Source organism: Mus musculus, chromosome X (assembly GCF_000001635.26).
Source record: "Mus musculus strain C57BL/6J chromosome X, GRCm38.p6 C57BL/6J".
NCBI classification, from domain to species: Eukaryota; Metazoa; Chordata; class Mammalia; order Rodentia; family Muridae; genus Mus; species Mus musculus.
In genome coordinates, this window is record NC_000086.7 from 53,321,996 (window position 1) to 53,331,550 (window position 9,555).

General features: G+C 40.9%; 1 protein-coding gene across 3 annotated transcripts in view; it reads left to right on the plus strand.

The window, feature by feature from the left end:
• Positions 1-9,191, plus strand: part of Fam122c (family with sequence similarity 122, member C) — a 57,768-nt gene extending 48,577 nt beyond the window's left edge. The window contains exons 9-10 of one of the 3 annotated variants that reach the window (NR_153100.1): positions 5,995-6,127; positions 9,074-9,191. The gene's annotated coding sequence lies outside the window, so the exon portion shown is untranslated. Of the gene's footprint in view, positions 1-5,994; positions 6,128-9,073 lie in introns of those variants that run through there. The other 2 variants (NR_153099.1, XM_006541548.1) reach the window with 2 other exon arrangements.
• The last annotated feature ends 364 nt before the right edge of the window (positions 9,192-9,555 follow it).

Consider the following 9,555-nt stretch of genomic DNA (forward strand, 5'->3'; position numbering starts at 1 on the left):
CAATATTGGCATAGAACACTTGATGAGGGAGACACAAACATTAATATTGGTTTCTTCAAAGACAGCTGTTGGCAAATGGACTGCAGCTGGGAACTTTAGCCTGGGGAGAAAGATGGAATCGGACACACACTTAAGAAAAAAAAAAAGCCAGGGTTTTACTATGTAGTCATGGTTAGCTTAGGACTCACTCTGTAGACCAGGCTGGTACTTATGTCTGCTTCTGCCTCTTGAGTGCTGGGACTAAAAGCTTTCACTTTTACATCTGGCTCCTTTTGTAAAGAGTTATGAAACTTGTGTGTGTGTGTGTGTGTGTGTGAAAAACGAACACTGTTGAGTACATACGATGGTATATACATGGAAGTCAAAGGGTAACTTGTGGAAGCTGGTTGTTTTCTTCCACGATATAGCTCCTGAAAATCAGAGTCAGGTCATCAGGCTGGTGAACAAACATTCTTATTCACAGAGCCCCTCACACAGCCTTTCTTTCCCCTACTGTCTCCTACCTTTTGTATTCTGAGTCCTGTGAATATATTACTTGCTGAGAAAACAATTTAAAACAGATGAATTTAATCCCTCAACCTCAGTTCTATGTATGTATGTAATTTGTATCTGCTTTATAGATATAAATCATTAGAATAAAAGGTACAACAAAAACATCCACTAGAATTTTGCTTCAAACCAGTCATTTTGCGGGGATATTTGATCAGGGTTTGGATGAAATAAAACTGACCATGTGTTGAAGTTAAGCAATGAATATATGGGCATTTATTTTCATTTGAAATGTGAAATTGCTTTTTTTAAAAAATACAGAATCTCACTCTGTAGCTCAGATCGGAACTCAAAGGTGGCCTCAAACTCCCCTGCCAAATGCTTTGATAGCAGATGTGACCTGTCACGACCTGCTAAAATGGCCATCTTTTGAGAGAAATAGGGTCTCACTATGTAGCCCTGACTGGCCTGGTACTTAGAGATTTGACTGCTTCTATTTCCCAAGTGCAAGGAAAGAAATTAAAAAGGAACCACAAAATGGTTCAGTGGATAAAGATGCTTGTAGCTGGGCGGTGGTGGCACACACCTTTAATCCCAGCACTTGGGAGACAGAGGCAGGCAGATTTCTGAGTTCGAGGCCAGCCTGGTCTACAGAATGAGTTCCAGGACAGCCAGGGCTATACAGAGAAACCCTGCCTCGAAAAATCCCAAGAAAACAAAACAAAAACAACAACAACAACAACAACAACAAAAAAGGTGCTTTCTGCTAAGCCTGCCATCCTGAGTTCTGTCCCCAGGACCCTCATGGTAGAAGGAGAGAAGCTACTCTCAAAAGTTGTCCTTTGGCCTCCTGCATATACACCACACACACACACACACACACACACACACACACACACACACACACACAAATAAATAAAAGTTGAAAAAAAGAAAACACTTCCTATGAGGCTCATTGTAAGAACACTCAAGTACTTTCTCATTCTGGACCTTGTATCTCATAATTGAATGGAAATTCCCATCCCCCGTTGACTTCTGAATCAGCATCATTACCTTGCTGATTTCCCTTTATTATGGGGCCTGGTACTGTTCTCAGGATTTTTCCTATTAATGACAATCTCTCCCCATTCTGTTGGCTGTTAATTGGCTACTACCTTATTCTTATTGCTTGCAAAGCTCATCTTGTTCTCGAAAAAAATCACTTCATTAGTTTTTTTTTTTTTAATGACCACTTGACATTCTCTTTCTGCCCCAGTTTATTATTAGCTACCCTAACTAATTTATGGTCATTCCCCTAACCTGATTATCTATACTTATCAATCTAGGGGCTGATATGTCTTTGGCAAAGGCCATGGGTGAGCACGCTTGTATTCAACATTTCAACCTCAAGCTGTTTTGCTTATGTCTACTCTTCTTCTGTTACCTCAGAGGCCATGGTAGCCTCAGCCTGGCGGCTCACAATCTGCTAATCCTTGCCTTGTTGTCTGTCCTCAGGAGGCAGGTGGCTTCCTTCTCCTTCAGGCTCAAGTGGCTTCCCTATATCCTAACACCCAATCTCCTCTGTATGCATGTCTCATCAGCACCCAAAACCCTCACAAGCTTTCTCAACTCTTACGGTTTGAGTCTGGAGTGCCCTCTTCCCCACTCATATGTTGAATGCTTGTTTCCCAGCTGGTGACACTATTTTGGGAGGAGGCTGTGGAAATTTTAAGAGGTAGAGCCAACTAGCAGAAATAGGTCAGTAGGGGTGAGCCCTTCAAGGTGGTCTAGCCCTTGATCCATGGCTCTCCATAATGTGAATAGCCTGTCTGTCATGCTCCTACCCTCACAGACGGTACAGAGCTGCCCTTCTTTCCTCACGGTGTCTGATGGAAATCCTGTTTTCAATTATTTCTCTCAGGTACTTAATCACAGAAATCCAAAAATGACTACTGCAGCCAACTTAAGCCCCCTCTTTTATGTGTCAATTCCTTTATTTTAGATGCAGTCCTATGGCATAGCCTGGGCTCTATCTGAACTTCCTGCAATCCTCATGTCTCTGCCCCCTGTGTGCTGAGATCACAGGGGTGTGCCACCATGCCTGGCCTAAGCCCCCTCTTTATATCCCCTGTAAAGAGCTCCTCTGACTCCTTTCCCCAGAAGTCTGAGCTTAGCACGCACCCTCAAGCTCTCATATAAGCGTGTACTGCATGGTACATACTTGCAGAAGGATATCATGTTTGAGGCCAACTTGAACAACATAGCAATAACACAGCTCAAAAACAATAAAGAAAAGAAACAATACATTGTATACAAGCCATGATTCATATTCAAATTTAACTTGTCTGGTGACCTATATCACTGCATCTTATCACCCATGGTCTGTCTAAAATCACATATTTACTTGTCATGCTTCTTTTCTTAATACTTCTTAAACTCGGAATGATCCTCCACCTGATGTTGCCATTTTGGATGAATGTGCTTCAGTTTGGGGTTGTCTGCTATGTCGTCCTTATCAGAGTCAGGTTATTCACATTTGTCAGGAACAAAACACTACAAGGCTATTGATGTTGACTTTCATCCCTTGCTCAAATCTATGTCTTCTAGGATGGAAGAGGCAGAGTTTCTTCTGGAACCAGGGGCTTGCTTCTTTTTGTTTAGGCTCTAAGCCAGCAAGCTCCAGCCATCCACCTGTCTCCACCCCTCTGAGAGTTAGATTCACAGGCATTTTCAGGGATGGCTAGCTTCTTTTGTGGGTATTGTGATCTGGACATGGGTCCTCACAATTATAGGACAGATGCTATTAGTTGCTGAGACAGCTCTCCAGCCTTGGTCTTGCTGTTTTCTATCAAACCCGAGAGCAGTGAAGAAAATAGAATACACTCTTGCCTTTCCATTTTATGTATCTAAAGAATAGAAAGAAAAAAAAAACAAGAATAGGAACTGAGTGTGGAAGCACATGCCTAAAATCTTAGTGCTAGGATATTGAAACAGGAGGATCAAGGGAAGTCTGGGCTACATAGTGAAACCCTGTCTCCGGAAGAAAAGGAAAAAAAAAAAGGTTAAAGTGAAACAATGGAATTTGTTGTTGTTGTTTTATGTTCTATGGGTTTTTTTTGTTTTGTTTTGTTTTGTTGTTTTTTGTCTATTTTAGATGTGAGATGAAGTTCAGGGTTCTATCTAAGCATTTCTTCCACCCAGAAGACCACATTAATTAGACCAAGGCACAGTTCTCAGGTTGTACTTATGGGAAGAAGAGAAAAAGCCACCACAACTACACTGAGGGCAGAGGGAAGTATGTGGTGAAGACTGTGTTCTTTCCTGGAATTGCTGTAACACAGCACTATAAACAACAGATATTTATTGTTTCATATTTTTAGAAGCTACAATGTAAAACCAACATGTTGGCAGAGCCATCCTCTGCATATTATAAAGGAATATCCACTTCCAGTTTCAGGTAGCTCCAGTTGTTCATTCACTAGAAGCTTCACAACTCCAATGTGGTTCCATTTTCATGTGACCTTCATCCTTTCTCAGTTTATACTGTTGTGTGTTTGAGGTGGGGGTCCTAAGTTACCTTGCTATACACATGCTAGATAACAGATAACAGATAACAGGATCACCCTAATGACCTCTTCTTACCTTGTCATTCTGTCTTCATCTGATGCACTAGTATATTACTACCTGTGTATTCTGTATGGTAAGCAAGCTCTCTACCACTGAATTATATCCCCAGCTCCTTACTTTTTCTTTTAAGAGAGAATCTCATTACATTGTCTAGACTTGCTTCAAACTCTTGATATATCTGAGAAAGCCTTTCAACTTGTGATCCTCTTGCTTCAGCCTCCTAAGTATCTGGGTTTATGGGCAGGGACTACCACACTCAGATTATAAAAGTAATTTTACAGTGGAAAGTCCTTACATCAGCAAGTTTTCCACAGGACTTCAAGCTATCTTTTAGGGGGAATATTATCCAATGCCTTTGAGAAGACAAGTGGAGCTCTGTTCTCTACAACACTTAGAACACTGCAGAAGACAATTCTAACTCTATGTCATATTTTTATGAATGCAAAGAAGAGGGCATCAGGTCTCACTACAGATGGTTGTGAGCCACCGTGTGGTTGCTGGGAATTGAACTGAGGTCCTCTGGAAGAGCAGTCAGTGCTCTTAACCTCTGAGCCATCTCTCCAGCCCTAGAATTTTTTTCTTTCTCACTCATTCTAGTTTTGGTTGGCTTTCCCACAAGTAAAGAGGGAAAACAAGATAGGTAGAATATATCTGGTGTCCTTGAAATAGACTTAGGACATAAATTTCACATGACAATAGCAGCTATTCACACACCTATTACACAGAGGACAGAGTGTTCGTTATGGAACACTCAACGTCTCTAGAGGTCTCGCCCCTGTGGTCCTTCGTACAATTCTAATAGTTGCTTTAGAATATACTTCTTGTAGGCTATACAACTACTGATGGTCAATTTCATGCAAGAGAAGGGACATGTCTGAGGGTTATCAAATACAGTATAGTCACTCACTTATTTAGCCAAAATTTATGGACTGAAGGCCTGCAGCATCTAACCAGATAAATGGATAACCATGTTGAATGAATGGATAACTAAAACCTGATCTACACCTCTTGCCTTCATTTCCTGACCCATTCCTCTAGCCACTGTACCTCATGATTAACCACAGGCTGAAATACGGGACATTGAAGTACCAAGGCAGAGGACAGGACTTCAGTGGAACTTAGTCCATTTGAGATTCTCTTGCTGTATTTGATAACACCCATCATGATAGCCTTGAGTTGATTCTTGTTCTTCTTCTGTGCCTGTTGAGCTGAGCAAGAAGCCATTGTTGTCAAGATATTAAAAATCCTTTGGTTTATGGTTTTATTTGACATATAACATTTGTCTGAAATATCTTTGGACAAAAGGCAGGCTTTGTTACATGAACAGTTCTGTTGTAACAGTGTATCAAGGAAGCAACAAATTAAATCTGTTGGCTGCAGATATGGATCAGAGATAGAATGCTCGCCTAGTATTCCTTGGGTTCAATCCCTAGGGCAACAAAAAGAAATTAAATATTGAAATAAAATAATTCAGTATGTTCCCTTCGTATGTCTGAGATGGAATGTTGGCATCTGTATTAGTTATTTTTCTATTGCTGTGATAACACACTGTGACCAAGGCAATTTATAGAAGGAAGAGCTTATTTGGGCTTACAGTCCCACAGGGTTAGAGTTTATTGTCATCATGGTTGGGAAGCACAGCAGCAGATAGGCAGAGCGACTGGAGCAGCAAGCTAAGAGCACACATCTTAAAACAGCATCAGAGAGCAGAGTGCAAACCGACAATGGTGTCTTTAAACTCTAAAAGCCTGCCTCCAATGACACACCCCCTCCCACAAGGTCACACCTCCTTAGTCTCCCCACACAGTGCCACCAACTGTGGACTAAGTATTCAAATGCTCGAGAGTGTGGGAGACATTTCATTCAAACTACTACAGCATTCCCTCCTGCATATTCTAGGTTTCCATCAGCAACACTAGGAGATCCCTTGCATTTAGCCTTGCCAACGAGGCCATATCGGCAAGCTACTGACTGTCTCGGGCTTGATTCTAGATAACTAGAAGACAAAAAACAGAAGCTTCCAGAGCAAAAGGTAATGTAGCATTCATAAAAAAAAAAAAAAAAAAAGCAGAGCAAGGAGGAGAGTAACATAGATTAACAACTATTTAGTGCCAAACACTTTTGAAAATCTCGTAAGGGCAGGAGTTACCCCCATTTAACGTATAAACAAAGTGAGGGGCAGAGAGTTTTAAGCTAGAGCTTCCTATTCTTTTACTATGTGGGACTCTTTATCATCTGAAAAATTTTACAGGAACCTAGGTATATAAAATAAGTATACAAATTAAACATTTACTGAAAATAAATCATAAAGAAAGAGTTTTAAATAATCCCTCGGTAAATATATCATTTTACCATTTATTAAAGAAGAAGGCAAATTTGCATACTAATAAGATGGATGCCTTTGTTTATTTTTACATAAAGAATTAAATCTTGGCTTAATATTCAATATAGTAAGGCATAGAGCATCTTTGGTGTAATAGATGCTTTGATTTTATAATCATCAGTCCTGAGAGAACAAGTTTCCACAAATACATAGAGAAGTGGCAGAAGTATGCTTATGGCGATTTTCGAAGTTGTGAAAAACTTCTGTCTTAGGGCCAACAAGACAGCTCAATGGATAACAACGTTTGCTATGCCAACACAAGCACCTGAGTTCAAGTCCTCTGACCTCCACAGATGCATGTATGCTCCCCCATCACATACGTAACCATGTCTACACATTCGTGTCACCCCCCCCCACACACACACACCTTTAAAATGTTTTTATTTTAAAAAGTCTGTCCTAATCCCAAGACAGAAATTCATTTAACTTTTTAAAATATAAAGCTCAAGTCAGCAACTCAAACAGCACTTTTATTTTTATTGATTTACTATTTATTTCTGTGTATGTGTATGTGCATGTATCTTCACATGTGTGCAGGTGCACTCAGATGCCAGAATTCTGTTGGATCCCTTGGAGTCAGTTGTGAGATACTTAACTGGGTGCTAGGAACTAAACTCCGGTCTTCTGAAAGAGCAACAAGCACTCTTAGTCTATGATCCACTTCTCCAGCTCTTCATACAATTAAAAAAACCTAACATTTGAACACAATTCAGTCCAAAACTGTATTAATGTGATACTTATATTCTGAAGAATGGTGGAATAAAATATTTAAAGGCTTTTTTTCATAATTACACAATTATATCTGGTTAAGTATGGTGGCATGTAGGAGGCAGAAGCAGGCAGATCTTTGTGAATTCAAAGCTAGTCTGGTCTACAAAGCGAGTGTCATGACAACAGAGTGGGACCCTGTCTCAAGAAAACAAAACTATTTTTCTGTAAGAAAAGTTCCAGGACAGCCAGGGCTATACAGAGAAACCCTGTCTCGAAAAACCAAACCAAACCAAACCAAACCAACCAAACAAACAAACAAACAAACCCAGCCAACCAACCAAACAAACAGAAAAGAAAAGAAAACATTGTTTTTAGTAAATCCACAGCAGTCCATAGCATATAATAGTTTTATATCAGAGCCAAGGTGTTCCAGACAGCAGTCAGTGCTATTGCCTGGCGAGGCAACATACGTAAGTAGAGCAAAGTGTACCCTTTGTACACACAGAGAGAAGCAAGATTCAGGGAAGTTGTTGCAATATAGGCAAATGTTTCCAGACAACTCAAACTCATTGTATGTTTCATTTTGAACTTGTTTTTCTTTAGAGCCAGGATTCATGTATCCAAGGCTGGCTTCAAATTTACTATGTAGCCAAAGATGACTTTAAACTTCTGATTCTCCTTTCACTTTGTTAGTGATAGGACTACAGGCCAGTACTACCAGGTCTTTTTTTTTTAATTAATTTATTACTTATTTACTTTACATCCCAAACATAGTTTCCTGTATCCCGTCTTCTTCCAATCCCCCAACATATCTTCTCTTCTCTTCAGAAAAGGGGAGGCCTCCCATGGATATCAACCCATCTTGGCATATCAAGTTGCAGTAGGAACATCCTCTGTTATTGAGGCTAGATGAAACAGTCCAGCAGGAGCAAAGGGTCTCAAAAGGAGGTGTCAGAGTTAGAGATTTACCCCTGCTCCCAGTGTTAGGGGTTCCACAAGAAGAGCAAGCTACACAACTGGTACATATTTGCACAGGGCCTAGGTCAGTCCCATGTAGACTCCCTGGTTGCACAATGCCTTGTTTTATGCAGTGCTGGGATCAAAGACAGGGTTTTGTGCTGGGTAGGCAAGCACTCTACCATCTCAGCTACATCGTGAACCCCTGAATTCGAGACAGTTGTATGTTTAGAAACTTTTTAGTGTTGCCATTTTCCCTCCATGGCTCACACTGGGACTGTGTTTTAGACAACTTATCCAAAACCATGCATCTAATAAATGGCAGAATTACTCAGGTACCAGAATATGGATAAGACAATTTCTATCAACTTCTGGGTTACATTAACCGTATAAGAGGAGCTGAAGATATTTCAGGGAGGTGCATGCAATATATACGATCAAGATGGGGCCTCTGAAAGGTAGGGTGTGTCTGGTATCTGACAGCCTGTGATAGACATTCCCACTCTACACCCTTTCTAACTTCCACAGTACAACCACTTGATCCCATTGAAAGGTTTGGACTTTCAAAGTACACCACGTCTTCGGGTGTACTGGAGGAAGCAACCTAGAGAAGTTGTTTTAGACTTCTGGCTTCTGTTCAAACTACACCCTTTGAGGCTAGCTGAACTGCTCTTCCTCCAAGAGCGTTATTTCTGGAGGCAATCTCTCATGGAACTTGACCTCTGGAACACAGCTGCCTCTGGACCCAGAGGAACTCCAGGCTTTGCATGGTAACCTGGTGCGAGTCATCTCAGGACCCTAAGGCTCAGCTCAGCTCAGCTCCCTGGCCTGCCCCCTTCTTCCTACCTTATGCTACTTTTCAGATTGAAGTGTTGAAAGAACTTAACCTCTTTCTGCTCTCTCTCTCTTTTTTTTCTGCTATGGCAGGAAGAAGAGCTGTCTTAATTAGGTACAGAATCTTCCCAGACTGTTCAAGTCACCACCATCGGATAGTTCCAAACTAAACTACAAACCCAAGGAGTACAATAAAAGAAAGATGCACGTATTCACTGACTCCCCCTTCCCTAGTTCTGATTTGGGATTTTGTTTTGTTTTGTTTTGTTTTGTTTTGTTTTGTTTTGTGGTATTAGGGACTGCACACAAGGCATGATATACAAGCACATTAGAGCTGTCCCTGTTTCATCTCTGTTGGGGTAAAAAATACTCTGAAAAGAGGCTGAAGATGGCTCACTGCTTATGAAACTGGTTACTCCTTCAGAGGACCCATGTTAGATTCTCAGCACCTACACGGTGGTTTTCAGCTATCCATAACTCCAGTTCCAGGGACCCCACATTCTTTTTTGGCCTCCACAGGCACAGTGCATAGACAGATATGCAGGCAAAAAATCCATACCATACTATAAAAAACC